Source organism: Myotis nattereri (genome assembly GCF_964212035.1).
Source record: "Myotis nattereri genome assembly, chromosome: 3".
NCBI lineage: Eukaryota > Metazoa > Chordata > Mammalia > Chiroptera > Vespertilionidae > Myotis > Myotis nattereri.
In genome coordinates, this window is record NC_138077.1 from 47,859,307 (window position 1) to 47,882,966 (window position 23,660).

At 37.4% G+C, this 23,660-nt stretch overlaps 1 protein-coding gene across 4 annotated transcripts in view; it reads left to right on the forward strand.

Annotated features, from left to right (window-relative positions):
* TP63 (tumor protein p63) overlaps positions 1-23,660 on the forward strand; it is a gene marked incomplete at both ends in the record, with an annotated part of 224,360 nt that overhangs the window by 88,463 nt on the left and 112,237 nt on the right. The window lies entirely within an intron of this gene.

Sequence of the window (23,660 nt, forward strand, 5' to 3'; positions counted from 1 at the left end):
GTTCATGATAGTAAATCACTTTTCTGAGATATTTAGATAAAATGTCCTCTATTTGTGCAGTTCATAATGCTGGTGAGTTTCCTTCCTTCCTCCCTTCCTTCTTCCCTCCCTCCCTCCCTCCCTTCCTCCCTCCCTCCCTCCCTCCCTCCCTCCCTCCCTCCCTCCCTCCCTTCCTTCCTTCCTTCCTTCCTTCCTTCCTTCCTTCCTCCCTTCCTTCCTTCCTTCCATTCTTTCTCTCAACTTTAAAAAAATTACCACACAAGTCATGATGTTTTTTCTATAAAAATTATAAACAAAACAGACAAAAGCAACAACAACAAAAAAGACTTCTAGAAAAACAGAAAGGAAAAAAAAAGAGCTAAAAGAGTGTGGAGTATCTGCTGATGTGATTAAAGAGAGAACTTTATGAAATGCCTTGACTTTTTGATGGGGGTCAAATTACTTTAGTTTAAGGAATGGTATGAATGATACTAGTAGAGCCTAAGTAGATGTTTTGGTATACCTTGCCTTTCCTGTCTAATATAAGATTTTACAGAAGTTTTCACAGTGTACTTTTCGATATGAATTGTACTTTTTATTATTGGGAGAAGCTGAGGTAGAGAAATAGGACAGAGATTAACCAAAGAATATATATGCATACGTGTATAGCCCATGGGCATAGACAAAAGGGTGGAGAAGGTCTGGTTGGGATGGGGGCTGGGTGGCATGGGCACAGGGTGGGGGAAAAGGGGACCATCTATAATACTAATCTAATACTGTCAACAAGAAGAAAATAGAAAGTTGTAACTTTGCAAATATACTGATGCTTACTATATTGATAAGGAAAAAAGATTATTCTTCACTGGCTCCTTACATTCTAATATCAATATAGTTCTCAATTATCCTTGAGATACTGAAAAGAAACTGACAGATAAGTTCAAGGCCTTGAAATGTATTATTATTGAATATAAATGTGTATAAATTCTAATTTGACAGCGATTTAGAAATATCCCACATTCACTAAATAATGTTGCCTCCTAAATTGATAGGTAGTACCTTCCTGGGCAAACCTATCTTTTTCTATTCTCACCAGAGATGTTCTGTTCTGACTGTTGGATTCATAAAAGCAAGCAGAAGTTGTAAAGTTTAACATTGAGAATCAAACCTTTTCATTTACAGCAAGCATGTCAAACTCGCGGCCTGTGGGCTGCATGTGGCCCACAACGAATATTTTTGCAGCCCAGCCAATATAATGGTATGTAAGAAACGTTTTTAATAAAAATTTTGTAACTTAATTTTTACAATATCCTGTTATACATAATTATTAATAACGAACTACAATATTCGCTGATTTATTACTATAATTGTGTTGCATTCATTTCCCTTACGCGCCTTACGCGCAGGCGCACCATTTCTCTCCACTGATACTAGCAGCGAATATTTTAGCAGCCGATTGCCACGTCATTAGTCTTGGACTGACTTGTTTGGTGTGCACAACAGGAAATATTTCGCTTTTGAAGAACAAGAAAAATAGGTTTATTTGCGTTATACTTATTAATTTGTGCAGTTATTCAGTGTCTGGTAAGTTAATGTTCAAGAAAAAATATTAATTTTTATTAAAATGTTCTATTATTTTATGTTAACGATTACTCATTTATTTCAGCCCTTTGTATTTAGCATGTCTCTATTGAAATAAACCTATGTTTCTATGAAAAATTGAAGCTTTTGTTTTTTTGTGGCCCATGTAAACTTAAGCCTTATTTATTTGGCCCGTGTTAGCCTTTGAGTTTGACATGCTTGATTTATAGTGCCTATTATTTTATTTTTAGATACTGAAGTATTTTTTCACATGCCATGCTATTTCTGCTTCTTTGTTTTATTAGAGATTTTTTTCCTTGAGAACACCCCTTTTTATTTTCCTCTCTGTCCAATTTCTACCCATCCCCCAAACCAGTTTGTCTTGTTAGCATATTTTTCACTTTTCTGTGTGTAGGATACTAGCTATATACTTGCATTTATTACATGCTATGTTGTTTTTTTTATGATACAGATGAACAAATCATGATCTCTAGCCTTGAGGACACCAAAGTATAGCACAAGGTGTGTAGGTGAATAGCTATGTAGTTGCAAAACTCTGCACATAAATTCCTTTCCTCTTGAATATAATATTTAAAAAATGGGATCTCAGCCAAGCATTCTTTTACTATGCAAGAAATCTGAATCTGTAGGCATGAAACAACAAGTCATATTAACGACAGAAATCTCAACATTGAGAATGTTATTCCATTTGTATTGGTTTTTGATATGCCCTTCACCTTAAAGTCTAGTCATGACATGAGATCATAATGTGTTGTTCTGATTACTAACAAAGGGAATTTGAATTGTAGAGAATGTGTGTGCCTTCCTCACCAGAATGATTGTAATGTCACTGAAGAATGTGCTGCCTTTGACTAGAAAGGTCTTTGTTGGCTCTTGATTCCGTTGTCTGATATATGACTTTATATCTCAGCATTGCATTATTTGTAAGCTGGCTAAGCATGTCTATCATGTTTTCAAGAGGTGGATAATGATGTTAACACTTGAAATGTTCTCCTGAGATGATTGCTAAAAACTACATAATTCTTAATTTTGCATTTGTTTATTCTGTTTGCTTTGATAGAATCCCTGTTTAGCTGAATTAAATGTTTTCCTAGGGATTGGAATGGTAGTAATCTAACACTATCCAATTTTGTAAATTCTTACTGTAGCAGCAAGATATACATGAAGACTCTTTAGCTCTGTACATCAAAAGAGCAAGTAGTGTGTTTGTATTTGGAAAGACTTACACCTAGCATTATGCCCTACATCTTATATGACTCAAGATTTACGTAAGATTTCATTTTTATATACTAGGTCTAGCAAAAGCTTTTTGTTAGCATTTATTATATGCTATTTTTTATGATACAGATGAGCAAATCATGATTTCTAGCCTTGAGGAGACCATAATACAGCATAAATGCAAGGGTGTATAAAAGTACTTATGAAAAGTATCTATGCAAATATATGTACTAGTATTTCTGAAGGCACATAAAAAAGGAATGATTTATTGTGTGTGCAAAAGACTTAATATGTTGCAGAGGAGGTGATTTTTTTTTAGACCTTGGAATATGAGTCAAATTGATCAAAACAGTAGAAAAAGTAGTCCAAGCTTGTATAATCGTTATGAAAATAATTTATTTTAAAGTCATAATGTAAAGCTCAGACTGAAAATTTTAACTAAGAAGAAATTTATATTTTAAAAAGTCAAATTAAAAAAATTCAAACCATGACGAAGGTTTAATAATCTTAATAAGATAATACCTAAAAATTAATAAGAAAGATAGTAAGTCCTTCCCACTTTGGCAAAGAGTATAGGCAATTCACAGGCATTTAAAAATGGAGTGTGCAATGTAATATATATTTCAAGTACAACATCATGGGGGGCGGTTATAAAACTAATATATGTTGAAGCTCTGTTTTTAGGTGTATCATACTACTTAAGGTTGGTCCAATTCTTATTGATATGATATACAATGTTCAACCTCTCTAATAAAATATTTGTAAATTGAAACAATGAGATTATCAGCTATCTGTTCAGCAAAGATTGACATGGTTAATAATATTTAGTGCTGGTGAAATTGTTGGGGGAAAAATATTTTCCCTTCTAGTGGTAGTATAAATTAATATAATATATTTAGAGGACAATTTACTCATTCTAATTTATTTAATTTTAAGGCACTTCCCCTTTGGTCCATAAGTGCCACTACTAGAAACCTTTTCTGCAGAACAATTCAGATGTAAAGAATGCATACAGACACACACAGATGCATAAAGATACACATGCATACATATATATAAATGCAGAAAAGAAGGCTTCATTAAAGCACTGTTCATAATAACTGATAAGACTAAGTAGAATTCTATAGACTAAAGCTTTGGACTCAGATAGGAAAAAATATTATAGTTTAAAGCAAATGAGGATTAAGCCCTTATACCATTTTGAGATGGTTTTAGTAGTTACGGTGTGTGGTCATTTTCATCTAGAAATCCTATTGTTAGTTATTCAGTGTGGCTTCTATATTTATGCTTTGTGTGTGGTGTCTTTTATATCCGGAGAAAAATTATGTATAATTGCCACTGTTTCTTATTAAATGTTTGGTAAAATTTGCTAGTGAAACCATCTGGGCCTGGATATTTCTTCTTTTGGAGCTCTTTAATTATAAATTTCATTTCTTTAATAGTTATTGGATTATTAAGATGATCCATTTTATCTTGGGTAAGTTTTTGAAAATGGTGTTTTTTTAGTAATTGGCTAATTTCATCAACATTTTTGAATTTATATAAGTAGAATTGTTTGGAGTATTCCCTTATTATCCTTTCAATATCTCTGAGATCCATAATCTCCTCAGTTTCATTTTTAATATCAGTAACTGTGTCTTCTCTGTTTTTCTCTGTCAGTCTTGCTAGAGATTTATCAATTTTGTTAATGTTTCAAAGAACCAGCTCAACTTTTTGGTTTCAGTGTTTTTCTCTATTGTCGTTCTGTTTTCAACTTCATTATTTCTGGTCTCATTTTAGTTACTCTCTTCTGCTTCTTCGGGTTTATTTTGCTCTTCTTTTTCAAGTTTCATGAATTAAGAGTTTATATTATTGAGTTGAGATCTTTCTTCTCTTCTAACATTAGTATTTGTTTTTATAAGTTTTCCACTAAACACTGCTTTAGTTGTATCTTATAAATTTCCATATGTAGTATTTTCATTTTCAGTTTAAAATCTTTTCTATCATTTGAGACTTCCTCTTTGACAAATGTGCATTTACAAGCATGTTGTTTAGTTCCCAAGTGTTTGAATATTTCCTGTTACTTTTCTATTACTGACTCCTAGTTTAATTCCATCATGGTCTGAAAACATATTTTGTATGATTTCAAATGTTTTACATTTGCTAAAGTTTGTTTCATGAGTCAGAATATGGTTTATCTTGCTGAATGTTCCATGGGCACTTGAAAAGGCTGTATTTTGTTTTGTTGGGTGGGATATTCTAAAATGTCAGTTAGATCTAATTGATATATGGTATTATGAAATTCTTCTATACCCTTGCTTATTTTCTGTCTACTAGTTCTATTGACTACTGAGAGAAGAATCTTAAAGTGTTCAACCCTAATTATGAAGGTATCTTTTCTTTCAAATCTGTCAGTTTTCATTTTGTGTATGTTGATGCTCTGTTTTTAAATGTATCATACTACTTAAGATTGTTAAATCTTCTTGTTGAATTGATCCTTTTATCCTATACTAGAGGCCCGGTGCACAAATTCATGCACCACTGGGGTCCCTTGGCCTGACCTGGCTTTCCGACATCCCCCAAGGGATCCTGGATTGTGAGAGGGTGCAGGCCAGGCCGAGGGACCCCACCAGTGCATGATTGAGACTGGGGAGGGATGCAGGAGGTTGGCCAGCTGGGGAGGGACCATAGGAGGGCTCCAGGGCATGTCCGGCCCAATTCTCTTAGTCCCAATCTGCTGGACCTCAGCAGCAAGCTAACCTACCAGTCGGAGCATCTTCCCCCTGGTGGTTAGTGCACGTCATAGTGACTGGTCAACCAGTCAACTGTCTGCCCCCTGGTGGTCAGTGCATGTCATAGTGAGCGGTTGAGTGGCCTTAGCATATCATTAGCATATTACGTTTTGATTGGTTGAACAGCTGACCAGATGACCAAACACTTAGCATATTGTTTCTATTGATTACCGAGAGAAGAGTGTTAAAGTGTTCAAACCTAATTATGAATGTTTCTTTTCTTTCAAATCTGTCAGTTTTTGTTTCATGTACGTCAGTGCACTGTTTTTAGATGTATTATTCTATTTAAGATTATTCCATCTTCTTGTTGAATTGATCCTTTTATCCTATCTAATAAAAGCCTAATATGCTAAGTGTCCAAATCATCTGTTCAACCAATCAGTCATTATGATGTGCACTAATACTCTGACTGTTAGGATAGCTTGCTGCTGAGGTCCAGCAGATCGGGACTGAAGGAGGTGGGCCAGACATGCTCTGGAGCCCTCCAAAGGTCTCTTCCCAGCTAGCCAACCTCCCGTGTCCCTCTCTGGCTCCGATCGTGCACTGGTGGGCTCCCTCAGCCTGGCCTGCACTCTTTCACAATGTGGGACCCCTTGCAGGATGTCAGAGAGCCAGTTTTGGCCTTATCCCGCGGGCCAGGCCAAGGGACCCCACTGTTGCATGAATTTGTGCACTGGGCCTTTAGTTATTGTATATTTCTCTTTATCCCTGGCTATGTAGTTTGCTCTGGAGATAATTGTCTTTGTTTATCTTAGGATAACCAATCTAACTTTCTTTTGATTAATGTTTGCACAGTAAATACTTATTCTATCCTTTTACTTTAACCTATATTTATTATTATACTTGAAGTGGGTATCTTCCAGATAACATACAGTTGGATTGATTTATTTCCTTTTGGCAATCTCTGTCTATTCATATATTTGCATCATTTATATTTAATATAATTATTGATATTTTTTCAATCATTTATTTTTTGTTTGTTTCCTTCATTGTTTTTCTGTTTCCTTTTTATGCTGCTATATAAATTATTTTACCTATTTTTAATATTGGATTTGTATTGTTCTGTCTTGGTTTTGACTATATCTCTGCATATTTTTAGTGGTTGCTCTGGGGATTGCAATATTCACAATTTTTCAGTCTATTGAGAGTCAGTGTTTTACCACTTCAAATGGAATGTAGAAACCTTACCACAATATTGGCTTTATAACCCTTCCCCAATATTTTAGAGAACCCCAGGTAATAGGCTATTTATTCAATAGAATATTTATCATTGACATTGCCCTTCTTTTGTACCAAAGTCACAGTTCTCACTAGGTATTATCAGGAAGAATACAAAATTCCATGCATTTTTAATTGATCAAAACTTTATAAACATTCTCTTCATAACTCTTTTATCTTTTCTACCTTTCCTTCTTCTACACACACACACACACACACACACACAAACAAACAATAAATACCACATACAAGACCACATCTATAGCTATTTTCAAATATTGTAGAATAGTATCATAGTAGGTTTGGGTATGCCAGGTGTTTTAAGCTTTCATTTGATAAATTTCATTAGCTAAATACATATATTAAGCTCACAGGCTTACTCCATGGCTAGGACCATTAAAATAGTCATTCCACCATTATTTATGCCAATTAAGATTTTATGAATTAGTTCTATGAATACAAATGAAACAAACATACAAAAAACATATTCCACATAGCAAAAACCCTCTAATATTTGGAAAATGGATTGCTAGTTACTTATGTTGTTAATGAGGTGTCTCAATATCCATTCAGTTGAGACTGAGTTCAGGTGTCCCCAGAAGAGCAAATTGTTTTTCTATTCTGTTCTTTGTACAGCATAGCCAATCAGAAGGCTCCACTTTGTTCAAGAGTGCCAAGCCAGGGACTTTACCTTAAACACAAGTATGCATTACAAACCTTGAACAAACAGTCTGCTTAATAAAATAAGGGAAAGGGTTTCCTTTTTTTCTCTTCTCTAGAAATTCACAAACATCACTTGATAGGTGACAGCTCCTCCCTTACAAAAGGGGCTGTTTGCTTTCTGCTTTGGTGTTTGGGTAAACTGCAGCATGCACTGGCCAAGAATTTATTGCCTAGGGGAAGGTGTTTGCAGTCTCTGTGTTTAATCTGAAAAGAAACCCTTTCCTTCTATCCTCTCCCTCTTTTTTTGAGGAGGGAGAGTTGGAAATGATAGCCCAAGGGAAATAGCTCCCCTATCACCTGTCTCTGGTGTAACCTCAACAATGTTACTCAAGACACTGCTCAGTGTGTATTCATTCAGAGTGACGAAGTTGAAGGGGGCAGATAAACAGAAAGGGATTTTAGCAGAAACAGGGGAGCTGATTCTGACTTTGCATCTTCTTCAAAACTGATGAGTTTTAATATCCACATATACATTTTGTTTTAATTCATAACAAAAGCAAACAATGAAGTCGATATGAATATTTTAGTCTCATAAGTAACTCAAATAAATTTTTATCAAACTGGCAGATATTTGTTCCAAAAACATCTTGTCAGTACTCATATGCACACACTTTATTACACACACACACACACACACACACACACATCCCTGATTAAGATACATGCCATCAAATTCCTTGCAAGTGTTGATCCAGATAGAAAAGGGGGTGGCCTTTCAGATTCTCTGCCTTATTTATGTGTCTCAGATTTCCCATTTAAATCTCAGCAAATCAAGTAAGAAATCTTGGAGGCTGAAGAAATTAAATATTCCAAATGGCTATCTCACATCCTACTTGGAATTGGAGGGGGAGATGTATTAGCAAGTAATTAAGCAGTCCCAAATTGGAAGGCTTCCACAATAATACAGAAAATATTTAGTTTCATACTCATTCAGATTTTTATTTATCAAATACAGGGGTTAGAACTCAAAGGCTTAAAAATTCCATAAAAGTAATATAGAGGTGTCAATTAGTCTAGCTGCATAATGTTTCATTGCAAATAGCGAAGAGAAAAGTAAACTCTGTGAACTGGACAGTACATGTCTTGCCTGAACTCATTGACATAAAATAAAATGCTCAGGCATGCACAAATGCACGTACACATACATACACATACAAACATGCACAGCTTGTGTAGGCTAAATAACACTTTGCTATAACCAAGATAATTTGATAAAAATAAAAAAAACTAATCAGGTTGAAATCCTTGCATGCTTACTTGATTTGTTTGAAGTAATACCCATGTTACTCTGACAACCAATTTATTTAATATAATTTTAATCTACAAAAATTAAAAACTTCTAGAATATTAGCCTTAGGAATTTTAGAAAATCTAGTTCTAATTTAGTTCTAGTTCTAATAGAAAGGAAGACAAGGATTCAAGTTGATTACTGTTGAATTCAATATTTTCAATAGTTTGTGGTTAAATTAGGATTAAATCCAACTTTCTAAATTTCTCAATCTACCTTTCCATCTACTATCAGAGATAATAGTAAAGAGTTCAGGCTCTGGAGGTTGATGACTGCCTATATTTGAATCCAGTTCTGTCATTCAGTATTTGGATGATCTTGGCTAAATTGTGGTATCTTTCTGAGCCTCAGTTTCTCCATCTGTAAAGTGGGCATAATGGTGTTGGTGACACAGCATATAAAAGTTGTTTTGAGAATTGAGATATGACATGTAAAGCAGTTAGCATGGTACCAATCATGTGGTTATTTCTCAGTGGTGATGGTTGTTGCTGTTGCCCATTAAAGCATGATAAATCTGAAAAATGGCAATCATCAATCCCAATTAGATTAATTACTAATGCAGGAAAGAAATATAACTTGTATAAATTTGTATTTTGGTATCTCCAAGAAGGAAGGGAGCATTTGATGACATTCTAGCATGCTATAAGTTGAGTTTTCTGCAAACTAAGATCAAATTTTGAAGCAGACTTATTTTAAAAGCTAATAGTCTCTTGTGTTATTAGGTCTATTAGTGCCAATTAATTACTAAATATTATTTTATGTTAGTTATTTAAGTATTATTCGGTAATTTTAACATAATTAAATATTCCCTTTTCCAGAATAATACTTAAAAGCACAAACTTTGGAATTGGATATACTACTGATATTCATGGGTTTGAATCTTAACACAATAATAAAGTCAGAGCTGTGTGGACTCCTCGGTAGTTTAACTCATAGAGCCAACAGCATCAATATTACTTAATAGCTTTTTAAGTGCAATTTTTGGGTTCTACTCCAGATCTACTGAGTTGAAAATTGGAGAGGGCAGCAACAATTTTTCAATAAGGCCTCCAGCTGATTCTGACATTTAAGAATTATGGAGACAATCCAGTTAGTTAACATACATGTTTTTGTAGGCAGGGAAGCTCCAGCTTTGAATGGGGAGTGACTTGCTCAAGGGTACACAGCAAAATGTCAGAGAAGAGACTGTTAGGCCAGTCTCCACTTTCAAATAAACATTTATAATTGTGACTCATCTTCAAACATGTGAAATGGTCTGTTGTGTTATGCCATGTAGGAAATAAAAAGTTAGAATATAATACTTTAGAAGAAATCATGAAATATATTTATTAAATGGTTCGGCTACATGTGTCTTTATCAGTAAGAAAAAGAAGTTCGCATATCAGTATTTCTTTATTGTGGAGATGATTCATAATCTTTTTCCTGCAAAAATGCTTAAATTCCACATTTTTGTTCTTGCCAATTCAAGATATTTACTGATGGTTTACTAAGTTCAAGATACCCTGATAGGCGCTCAAAGTTTTCATAAAACAGCTGAGTCATTCACTACCTATAACTTAGAGTTAGTGGGGGAGAAAGATATAAAGCTCGTGAACTAGATTATAAATAATTTAAATGACCATACCAATAAAATATGTGTTGCTTATCTTTTGGGGATAAATAAAAAGATAATAAATAGGTACCTACCATGAACAACAGACCAGAGTTCAATCATTGGCAATGACTGCTGGGCTGCATAACTTCAGGGACAGTACTCATATCATGCTCTATGGAAACAATAGCTCTTAGGCATTACACAGGTCAGTGGTCTTGCATCTAACTACCATTTATGCTTGCTATACTTGAGAAAATTTGGGGAATTTATGAATAAACAAAGAGCGCATTCTACTTCCAAGGATCTCCTAGTTTATATATAGACACTTGTATGTAGACACATACAAACTACTCTTATCTTGATAGTAAGTGGTAAGCACCAAAGGAGGGTATAGACAAACTTCAGCAGGATTTCGGATGATCATTTCTATTTAAAAGTTCAGGAAATACATTGGCCACATGAAGGCAAAGGGAGAAGTCCTTTTAGACAGAGAGAAACATGCACATGACTAAAGGAACACACTCTTTCCCCTTTTTTATTGAATTTATTGGGATGACACTGGTTAACAAAATTATACAGGTTTCAGGTGCACAATTCCACAACACATCATCTTTATACTGCATTGTGTGTTCACCAACCCAAGTCAAGTCTCCTTTTGTCACCATTTATCCCCCCACATCCTCCTCTACCACCCACTCTTCCCCAGCAATCAACACACTATTATCTGTGTCCATGAGTTTGTTTTTCTCTTTTTTGCTCAGTCCCTTCAGCCCATTCCCCCAACAACTATCTTCCTATTCTCGGTTAGTCTGTCTCTGTTTTGCTTGTTACTTCATTTTGTTCATTAGATTCCACATATGAGTGAAATCATATGGTACTTGTCTTTCTCTGAGTGGCTTATTTCACTAGCATAATGCTCTCCTGGGCCAGCCATGCTGACACAAAGGGTAAGATTTCCTTCTTTTTATGGCCAAGTAGTATTCTATTATGTAAATGTACCACAATTTTTTTATCCACTCATTTACTGATGGGCTCTTGGGCTGCTTCCAAATCTTGGCTATTAGAAATAATGCTGCAATGAGCATAGGGGTTCATATCTTCTTCTGAGTTATTGTTTCTAGTTTCTTCAGAAAAATTCCCACAAGTGGAATCGCTGAATCATAAGGCAGTTTCATTTTTAATTTTTTAAGGTAACTTCATACTGCTTTCCACAGTGACTGCACCAATCTATATTCCCACCAAGAGTTCATGATGATTCCCTTTCCTCCACATCTCGCCAACACTGGTTGTTTGTTGACTGATTGATAATAGCCATTCTGACAGGTGTGAGGTGATATCTCATTGTAGTTTTAAAACTGGCTTAAATGTGTGAGGCAGTCAGTGAAAGGGAACAGAAATGGTGACACTTAAAGAAAACTGGAGAATTCTTGCCTCACCTACTAACAACAGCGTGTGGGCTATCAAATTGAAACTATTTGACATAAATATAGACAAGAATGTGGTAAACTGTGTAATGGGCAGAGGGTCAATTTGATGTGGCTAGAACTCAACAGGCAAGAAAAGGAGTGTAGGAATAGACTAATAGTTGAGTTGGAGTCAGTTCAAGGAAAATAGCGAGACACTTTAACCTGATGGCCTTGCTGACTGGTTAGGATACAGAATGTAGGTAACCAGAGGATGGGGGTCTGGAGATGTGGAGGTGCCTGCAGTGCATATGATCTCAAACTCAGCCATATCATGTGCTTATTGCCAAGAGAAATGTTGAAATTATGATTAAGTCTCTGTGGAGGACTATACTTTTCAGATAGTGACCTATTCATTGTCTATTTTGACCTCTACATTTATTCAGAATATACTGTGTCAGTTCTTGGAGTAAGACAAGATGAAAATGAGAGTACCTTTACTTTAAAACCTAATGTGGGATAAAGGTGCAAATATCACTAACTAGACAACAAGGGCCATGTTCATAAAATGCTGAAATGTAGATATAAAACAAGGCTGATAAAACCAGTAAGTGAGTTCATTATTTCTGATTAGAGAGATTATGAGAGTCTCCAGCTAGTGAAAGGTAAAATGCAAAGTGTGTGTGTGTGTGTCTGTCTGTCTGTCTGTCTTAGTTTGTGCAGTATGAGCCTCTCACTTTGTGGATATGAGTTAGTTGAGTGGAGTGTCTCCTAAGTAGATTGTCTGCAGTGATGTGAGCTTAATTTTGGTCTCTTTTGTCTAGCAAAGTTATTCTTTGTGTTGAGGAAAGACATATAATTTACCTGTAGATTAAAAAAACAGTTCTTACTTCACTGTGTTTACTTACCATCCTTCCAAGAAGCTGAAAGCTCTTAAAGGATATTATTCAAGCTGTTTCTCACCACACCCTCTTAAAGAGGTAGAAAGAGAGCAAGTACTCTAACATCTCAGTTTTGTACCTCTGTGGCACAGAAGAGTGAATCAGAAATTAAATTAGGAATAAAACCCACATACATGATTTGTTTTGGAATTAAGTACTCTTTCTTCCAATGGATGTCACTGCCTCCTTTATTCCAAATTTGAACTAGATGACTTTATAAAATACAGCTTTTAAAAATAGCCCTGTCTTTTAGATGTCTGGGTTAGATACCAAGATAATTTTTCTAGAAACTGAACTCAAGTGGATTATCATGGATTTAGTGATTTTGGCTGCCCTAGATGAAAGGAATCAGCACAAACTATCTCTGCTATGGAATTAAGTAGATACAGCCCCCTTCCCATTTAACCAGGGTATTTTATTCTTCTTTTATTAACAGCCTGTTTAGAAATAGACACAACTCAGCTGCTGAAATTGATTGGATAGGAGGAAAACTAAGAAGGATATGGAGGAGGGGGAATCTATTTTGTGAATAATTGATACTGGGAAACAAGTAACTTCCCCCACTGGCCACTAGTTTTTTTTATGTCTAAAAACATGAAATCTGAGTAGGTGATTACTCTATTCTCTCATCCTCTGTGATAGATAAATCACCAACCCCTTGCTTCTGAATGCAGTCTTGCTATGACTCCTCTTGTGTCTTAGTGTGGTCTGATAGAACATAAGCAGGCATGCATTTTCCAGGACCACTAGTGAAAACCCATATACACCCATGTGTCCTGTTTAAAATGTATAAAAAAACTTGTTCGAAATAATAGCTATGTGGCATGGAACCTAAAGAGTTTGCCACTATCTTTCTTTTCTTTCTATTCTCTAGGGCAAGGACGCTGGCGAGATTTGCAAAAATTAGAACACAAAAGCAACATTTTTATATCTGAGAAAATGAATGCTTCCCAATCAGTGCTTTTTGTGGAGGCGAGGTGGGCGGTGAGGGATTGCACTCATAAAGATTAGTCATAAATGTGAATACTGTCTGGAGCTGGTGAAAGGAGTAACTAACTCCTTCTGTTACTCTCCCACTCCCTCCTCTAATGCGCTGCCTCTCTATCTTCTTTGCAAGTCCCGGAGGCAGTGTTCCTTCCAAACAACTACTTGCCTAACCAGTTCATTGGAATGTCTTTCTACAGACGGTCTCCTCATTCAGATTTCTTCTGAAAATGAACCTCTCTGAAAGCATAAATCACTTAAACACACACACACACACACACACACACACACACACACACACTGCTAAATGTTGCACACACAGATCTGTTCTTTCGCTTAAAAATTACACAAGCAAACTTACATATCCCACCTTGAGATAACAACAACAAAGTAATTAAGACAACAGTTACCTTGGTCCTTTTAAAGAAAAGACTTTTTTCTTGGTTACATTTGTCCTTTAGGGTGATAGGAATTAAACTCTCTTGATGTAATCTTTCCTGCTTATCACACGCACACCTCCTTGATCCCTTATCCCACAGCCTAAGGGTGATTTTATGAAGATATTACATTTATGTTGTCTTGGCATATTTTGAAATTAACAAATAATAAAATATGAAGCCAAAGATATAAACTACAAATTGACACAAATCTTGTCAAATAACAAATCTTGCCTTCATAAAAACATCTATAAAGGTCTTAATCTAGGAGAGAAATTTAATAGTTATGGAATAATGTACTTAACTTTTTTTTCATTATATAATAGTGTCTCAATAGGCAACAACCATAGTGTCTATAAGATGTTTTTTGTTGTTTTTTTTTCTGATCCAGTTGCCTATTTAGTCCTACCAAAAACCCAGAGTGGTAATGATTCACATAAGGTTTTCTTATTCTGATTGTGCACTGTTCCTACCTAAATAGGAATAATTTGTGACTTGAATTCAGTGGGGAAAACAAAAGAAAAGAGTAAAAGAGCCAATCTCTGAGTTCATGCAAGAGAAATGAGATACCTGGTGTAGAAGTTGAATTTCTTGCTTTATCTGGTGAAAGTCTAAATGGTGAAGAATAAAATATGCACTTTCTTGGCTGGTTTTGTTTTTGAGGGAATTCCCAGAATCATTTGAGGTTTGGCAAAATTGAAATTTGGTTTTAATTTCTATGGTCTCTTCTGTAACAATATGATGAAACTAACCTTATCTAGGAGTTAGCTAAAGAGTAGCTCATGGTTGGAAGACCATGGGCCTTAATTTTTACCACGTAGAGTCTAGGGAATTATCTCATAGGCAATAGAAAGAATCCATTAACTTATGACTGAGTTACAAGAGAAAAAATGTATCGGTTCGAACCTCCCTATAAACTGTAAAGTCTGTACACAAACAGATTGTTGCACAGGGAGGAGGGTCCAAACTCCTAACGTAGAAGTTTGGGAACTTAATTTCTGGTCCTGAATTCTATACCATTTATCTAAGTGACCTGACATGCGTTACAACCCTCTGTAGTGTCAGTTTCCTCACTTATAGAATAATCTAGACAACTAATATGAAAACTACATATATATATATATATATATATATATATATATATATATATATATATATTTAGACTTAGGTATCAAGAGTTTTCTAGAACAACCCATAAGAGTGAATTCTTATGTAGTATGCCAAACACATAAAACAAATCAAGTAGTATTTTATTAGAAATTTATTTGTGTATTTTTAAAATGTTTAATTTTGAAGGTACTACAATTTCTATCAGCCTCACACACTGATTCTTTGCAATGATCAAGTTACAGCAATTTATTGTGGCTAAAAAAAGTAAAATTGTATTTTCTTAAACTAGAGGCCTGGTGCACAAAATTCATGCATGGGTTGGGTCCCTAAGCCTGGCTGGAGATCAGGGCCAATCGGGGCCTTCCTTCCTCCATCTGCTGGCTGCCAGCCAGGTCCTTACTTCATTCCACACTTTCCCCTGGTGGTCAGCGCATGTCATAGCAGGCAGTCAAACTCTTGGTTGGTCAACTCCTCCTGGTTGGTCAAACTCTTGAGGGGACAATTTGCATATTAGCCTTTTATTATATAGGATGTTATTCCTAGTCAATTCCCTTGCATATGTGATGGATTTTGTTATCTATGTGTGTATGTGTGTGTTTGTTGTGATTTATGCCTAAAAAACCAGACCTATTAGCTATTTAGATTAGAGATTGTATCTTAAGTTGATGTAAGACCTATGTTGGTCCTTCCTTGGTATTCTTACACTTAGTTGATAATAATTTAAAGTATAATATTTAGTTTAGAATTAATAAAATAGAATAATATGGTCTCTGAATAAATACCTAATCTAATAAAAGAGAAACATGCAAATTGATGGTACCTTTGCTATGCCCCAAGCCACGCCCACCAGCCAATCAGAGTGACTGTATGCAAATTAACCCAACCAAGATGGCAGCCAGCTGCCATGGAGCTGGAGCAAGCAGGAAGCTTGGTTGCCCTGGCGATGGAGGAAGCCAAGCTTCCCTCAGGCCCTGGCCAGCTCTGAGCTCCACTCAAGGCAACAGTTTCAATTATAGAAGACAAACACACCCCAGAAACCTGCTTCCAGCCAGCCTACACTGGGAGCTTGGGTGGCTGGGGGCCGTGGCCAGCCTGAAAACAGCCATCAGCCCCTCACCTAGGCTGGTTAGGAACCCCAGCGGGACCCCCACCCGGATCTGGGACACCCTTCAGGGCAAACCAGCCAGCCCCCACCCATACACTAGGCCTCTGTCCTATATAATAAAAGGGTAATATGCAAATTGACCCTAATAGCAGAACGACTGGGAATGACTGGTCACTATGACACACACTGACCACCAGGGGGCAGACGCTCAATGCAGGAGCTGGCCCCTGGTGGTCAGTGTGCTTCCACAGGGGGAGCTCTGCTCAGCCACAAGCTAGGCTGACGGCTGCCAGTGCAGCAGTGCCTCTTCCACCTCCTCAGCAGTGCTAAGGATGTCCGACTGCTGCTTAGGCCTGCTCCCCACTGACAAGTGGGCATCCCTCGAGGGCTCCTGGGCTGCCAGAAGGATGTCTGACTGCCAGCGTAGGCCCAATCCCCCGGGGAGCGGGCCTAAGCCAGCAGGTGGTTATCCCCTGAGGGGTCCCAGACTTCAAGAGGGCAGAGGCCAAGCTGAGAAACCCCCCAAATGAGTGCACAAATTTTGTGCACCGGGCCTCTAGTGTGATTATAATAAACTAGAGGCCTGGTGAACAAAAATTTGTGCACTGGCAGAGGGGGGTGTCCCTCAGCCCTATTTGTGCCCTCTCACAGTCTGGGACCCCTCGGGAGATAACGACCTGCTAGCTTAGGCCTGCTCTTGGGTGGCAGAGGGCAGGCCGAATCCCTAGGTGCAGCCCCTGGTCGGGCTCAGAGCAGGGCTGATTGGGGAGTTGGGGCGCCACCCCCTGTCATGCACAGAGCAGGGTGGATAGGGAGGTTGCAATGCCACCCCCAGTCAGGCTCAGGGTAGGGCCGAGTGGGGGGTTGGGGCACTGCCCTCTGTCACACTCAAGGCAGGGTCAATGGGGAGGTTGTGGCGCCACCCCTTGTCACACACAGAGCAGGGCCGATCAGAGGGTTGGGGTGCTGCCCCCTGTCACAAACAGAGCAGGGCCAATCGGGGGTTGGGGAGCTCCCCCCTGTCACACACACAGCAGGGCCGATCAGGGGGTTGTGGAGTTCCCCCCTGTCATGCACAGAGTAGGGCTGATAGGGGAATTGGGGCACTGCCCCCTGTCACAGACAGAGCAGGGCAGATCAGGGGATTGGGGCACTCCCCCCGTCACACTCAGGGAAGGGCCAATGGGGAGGTTGCGGCTCTACCCTGTCACACACAGAGCAGGGCCCATGAGGGGGTTGGGGTGCCGCACCCTGTCACACACAGAACAGGGCTGATCAGGGGGTTGGGGCGCCTTCCCCTGTCACGAACAGAGCAGGGTGGATAGGGAGGTTGTGGCCCCTCCCCCTGTCACACACAGAGCCTCAGGGCGATCAGGGGGTTTGGGCGCTGCCCCCTGTCACGCTGCTCCAGGGGCCAGGAGGCCTCGCTACTCTGCTGATACCAGTGCTGGGAGGCATATTACCCTTTTACTATATAGGATAGAGGCCTGGTGCACAGGTGGTGGCCAGCTGGTTTGCCCTGAAGGGTGTCCCAGGTCAGGCTGGGGGGGGGGGGGGGCAGCCTGAATGAGGGGATGATGGCTGTTTGCAGCTGGTCACACCCCCTTCAGGGTGGGGGTCCCCACTGGGATGTCTGACCAGTCTGGGTGAGGGGCTGAGGGCCGTTTCCAGGCTGGAGGGTGACTGAGGCTCCCAACCTCTCCTTTTTTTCTTTTTTTTTATTCTTGGATTTATTTACCTTCTATGGCTGTCACTGGAGCTGAGAGCCGGCTTTAGCTCTGAGGCTCGGCTCCAGCTCTGAGACCTCGGCTGCTGAAAGGAGGTATCTGGGCTTTGTTTAGCTTCTATAATTGAAACACTGTTTCAGCTCCATCTCCAAGGCCAGCTGTCTGAAAGCAGGTTTCTGGGGATTGTTTAGCTTCTGTAATTGCAACATAGTTGCTTGGACTGCAGCTCAGAGGCCGGCAGCAGCAGGCGGGGAACCTTGTCTTCCTCCGTCACTGGAGCAAGCAAGCCTCCTGTTCGCTTCAGTTGCCTGGCTGCCGGCCACCATCTTGGTTGGCAGTTAATTCGCATATATTGCTGATTAGCCAATGGGGAGGGTAGCGAACTTACAGTTAATTACCATGTTTCTCTATTATTAGATAGGACTAGAGGCCCAGTGCACAAAATGTGTGCACTTGGTGGGGGGGTCCCTCAGCCCAGCCTACACCCTGTCATAGTCCAGGAACCCTTGGGGGATGTCTGACTGACGGCTCAGGCCCCCATAGGGAGCCATAGGGAGGGGGCCTGAGCCGTCAGTCAGATATCCTTAGTGTTGCCACAGTGGCGGGAGAGGCTCCCGCCCCTCCTGCTGCACTTGCCAGCCATGAGCCTGGGTCAGAGCTTCTGGCTAAGCAGCACTCCTGCTGTGGAAGCGCACTGACCACCAGAGGCAGCTCCTGCATTGAGTGTCTGCCCCATGGTTGTCAGTGCATGTCATAGAGACTGGTTGTTCCTTTGTTTGGTCAATTTGCATATTAGCTTTTTATTATATAGGATAAGAATGCACTAGAGATGATTTATTTGCCCTGTCAAAGATGCATCAAAAGAGAAATAAATTTTTTTCAAATGACTAAACCCACTTAGATATTCAAGCATGCTATCCTTCAAAGGCCAGCTTGGGCAATTTAGTTGCTGGACCTTCTCCCCATCACTCTTCTTCAATGAACGCTTATCAAGAGTATAAGGAAATGTGTCCTTATTATAATATTAATTTTTTTCTAAATTAGAATTATCCAATTTGATCACTCATTTTATACAATAATTGTGGTAGTGCTGAATACATTTTTTGGTTAATTTTTTTAAAGGCTGAAAATTTGTCACCAAAAATTATATTCCAATAATGAGTCACAAACTGATTTGTAAATTACAACAGATTGTTCACCAAGCTTGAAGCTCCATGAAAGGAGGGATCATGTTTTTTCCCCTGTAAAACACATTGCAAAGCTGGGTGTCAGTGCTCAGCAAATGTATTCTAAATGGTTTAGAGGTACAGCAGGCTCATCTCTTTAAATTGTTAACTCCTTAAGGAATCTGAGTCTTCTGAGTGCCTACCGAATCTAAAAGAGACTACATAATAAGTGCTCCTTAATATTATATTAATTTAAAATCAGGTCAGTTCTAAATTTGGGGGTATCATGCCACCTAATATCAAACTATACTATAAGGTTATAGTAATCAAAACAGACACATAAGTCAATGAAACAGAATAAAGCTTCGAAATAGGCCTACACCAATATGGTAAATTATTCTATGACAAAGGAGGCAAGAATATACAATGGGGTAAAGACCATCTCTTCAATAAATGATTTTTGGGAAAGTATTGAGATACATGCAAAAAACAAACAAACAAAAAACTAGACCATTTTCTTATACCATATACAGGAATAAATGCAAATAGATTAAATACTTAAATGTTAATTTAAGGCATAAAACTACCAAATCATAAAACTCCTAGAAAAACACATAGGCAGTAAACCCTTTGACATTGCTCTTAGTAATATTTTTTGAATACATCTCCTTGGGCAAGGGAAACAAAAGGAAAAATATACAAACGGGACTACATCAAACTAAAATGTTTTTTCACAGCAAAGGAACCTATAAACAAAACAAAAAGACAACCTGCCAAATAGGTGAAGGTATTTACCAATGATACTCAAAATATATAAACATTCCATACAACTTAACATCAAAAAAACAACAACACAGTCTAATTAAAAATGGGCAGAAGACCTGAAATAGACACTTCTCAAAAAAACAAAAGGCATACAGATAGTTAATAGACATATGCAAAGATACTCTATGTTACTAATCATCAGAGAAATGCAAATTAAAACCACAATGAAATCACCTTTCAGAATGACTATCATCAATAAATCGGCAAACAACAAGTGTTGATGAAGATGTGGAGAAATGGGAACCCTCACACACTGTTGGTGGGATTACAAATTGGTGTGGCCACAATGGAAAACAGTATGGATGTTCCTAAAAATGTTAAAAATAGAATTACCTTATGGCCCAGCAATTCCACTTCTGGGTATTTACCCAAAGAAATCCAAAAAGACTAATTTGAAAAGATATATGCATCCCTATGTTTGTTGCAATATTATTTCTAATAGCAAAGATATGAAAGCAACCTAAGTGTCTATCAATAGATCATTAAATAAAGAAGATGAGGTACCTATATACAATGAAATATTACTTGGCCATGAACAAGACCAAAAATTTACCATTTGCAACAGCATGGATGTACCTAGAGGTTACATGCTAAGTGAAATAAGTCAGACAGAGAAAGACAAAAACCATATGATTTCATTTATATGGGGAATCTAGAAAAAATAAACAAACAAATAAAATAGAAACAGAACCAGAGATACCAAGAACAAACTGGTCATTGCCAGATGTGAGCCGTGTGGGGGACTGGTCGAAAAGGGTAAAGGGATTAAGAATTACAAATGGCTGTTACAAAATTGTCAGGGATATAAAGTACAGTTAGGGAATATAGTCAATAATATTGTAACAACTATATATGGTGCCAAGTGGATGCTCAACTTACTGAGGGGGATCACTTCATACATTCTATAAATGTGTAACCACTGTGCTGCACATTTAAATCTAACATAATATTTAATGTTAACTATAATTGAAGAAAAAAGAAAATAATCTTAGCCTTATGGCTACTATTTTTCAGCTTTATACCCCTTCCATCCATGTTGATTCCTAGACTACTCTTGTCTCCAGCCAATATTTCCGTAATATAACCTTTTTATTTTTAATACTGTTTTCCCTGCCTGGAATTACTTTCCTTTTCTTCCTTCACCTAGCAGGTTTTAAAGACATTTTTTTTTTTTTTTTTGCTTAGACTACTTGAAGTTTATTATATAAATTAATTTTTATTTTGTATAAGCTTTTGGGGGGAAAGTTTTATATCAGCTTATTTTCAGAGTCAAAAGTATGGACTTAAAATTTCAGAGCTGACAAAAATCATTTATAAGTTCAATAATAATGGAGACAGAGAAATCTATTTCCTAATATTTTTCCCTGAAAAAAAAAAAAAAAAAACTAGATACTTCCATCTTCATTTAGTCCGCAGAGGAAATACAAAGAGCTCCAATATTTATTTTTCTTATTAGAACACAGAAGACTATGACCCAAAAGAAGAAAATATTACTCCTATGACTAAAAATTAATTGATGTTGTCTGTGATTCAGAATAAATAAAAATAAAGATTACGTGTTAAATGTTTTTAAAAAATAAAATTGGCTCAGTTCTATTTTGCCATTGTTTTTACGTAAATTTTGAAAACTAGACACAATCCCTCCACCAATTTCTTGGCCGTTCTTGTTGGATTTTTGCTATTTCTTTATGTTAATTGCTTTTTTTGGTTCATCTGGAATGTGTAAATATTCCGTAAAAATGCTTCTTTGACTTCTATTAAGCAATTTGCAATAGAATTAAGCAACAGAAGTTTGGTCATTTGGGGAATTATCAAAAAGGATTGTGCCTAGAAGGCTGTTCTTTTTTTCTTTGAAGAACATTTTCCTCTGAGTTTACGCAGACTTGGAGAGGCGAATCCAAGTGCTCTCTAAAGATTATTGGGCGGGACAAAGCATTTAGAGAGGACAATGTGACACGTTTGCTCTGGAAATTGATCAGTCACTTCCAGTGTACAAATCAGGTTCTATGTCAAAGGCTTTCATTTGAATCAAAGTAAATTGCAGTAAGGGTTTAGAAAATGGTGCCTATTCATCAAAAAACGAACAAATAAATAAAATATCTTATGTTTGAATAGTGTTCTGCAGTTGAAAGTTTTTTCACATCTATTATCAGCCTTGATCTTCACAACCACATGCAATATATATTTCATGCCATTCTAAGTACATTGACTCTTTGGACTTTTTAGTGTAATTAAATATTATTAAAAGCCATTTAACTTCATTAGTGTACAAGTTAGTATGTATGACTAAATAAAAGACTCACATACTATTTTGTACTGTTAAACAATTGAAAATATGGTTCTTGTTATGGAGCTCTAAGTTAAAATAATAGTATCTCAAAGATGCATGTTCTTTAATATTGTTTCATATGCTACCTACAGGTGACATTTTTAATAAAACTACCATGAAAGGTATTTTCAGCATTGCTTACCTGAATGGTCCTGAAGGAAACCTTACATTATTTTTAATAATATTACAAACCCATTTTTAGTCCTCCTGAGTTGAATATTTGGGCATACTCAATAGATCAATACTGCTTAGGATTGAATAGGGTTTGTTTGGTTATTTGCTTGGTTATCAGAGAGTGAGAACTTGATTCTCATTCAACTAAAGCAGAAAATGTCTGGGCAGTGTCTGTCAGCGTTGATCAATAGGTCATTTCTCCTCAACATTCAACAAATTCATTGATTGATTCACTTCTTAAAATATGTTGAAACAGTTCTCTGTACAAGACCCTCTTTTAATATTTGTATGGCCATCCTAAAGGTTTTACTTGGGATGTTATCCTTGGTAGTATTTTGTAGTGTATTAGAAACTTTGTTTGTCGAGCATGGTGGAATGATAAATTGTACTTCTGTTTACCTGGCTAATTGTAAGGGTTTGGAAACATTCCTTTGATGTACTCAGAGCAGCTAATGAAGACAGTTAAATAAACAACCTTAATAATGAATCTAGGAGTTCATACAGACATAGTCTGCTAATTTGCTTCTTGTCCCTGGCCCAAACTTTTATGTCTCTCTTCCCAAGTGGAACACCTATTTTGAAATTAATGGAAAGCCAGCTTTTTATTCATAACGCAACACTATACTCCCTCACTTAGTATGACAGTGCTTTGTTTTGTTTTGCCAATATGGAAACTGAAGCTCAGAGAAGTGAAGTGATAAGCCCTAAATTACCCAGCCAGTTGGTCAAAGAGTCAGTCTAGAATCCAGGTTTCCTGATGGTATCCACAATGCTATGATGCTTCCTTTAAAAAATTAAGTACGTAGATAAATATCTCTTGAGATGCACTCTATATTTCATCAATTAATATACATCAACTTGAGACTATTAAACTTGCCTTTGGCAGGTTTGTTAAATAGTTGTCTCACATTGTCATTTTGCCTTAATGCAGCTCTTATTAACTTGGAGAAAGTATCAAAATTTTCCCTCTAATGTGTTTGGTGCTTACTCAATGCCAAGTTTAGTGCTTAGCCCTAGACTATCATGTTTGATGGGAAGGTAGATTGAATTTCTGTTTCATTTTCAAAAA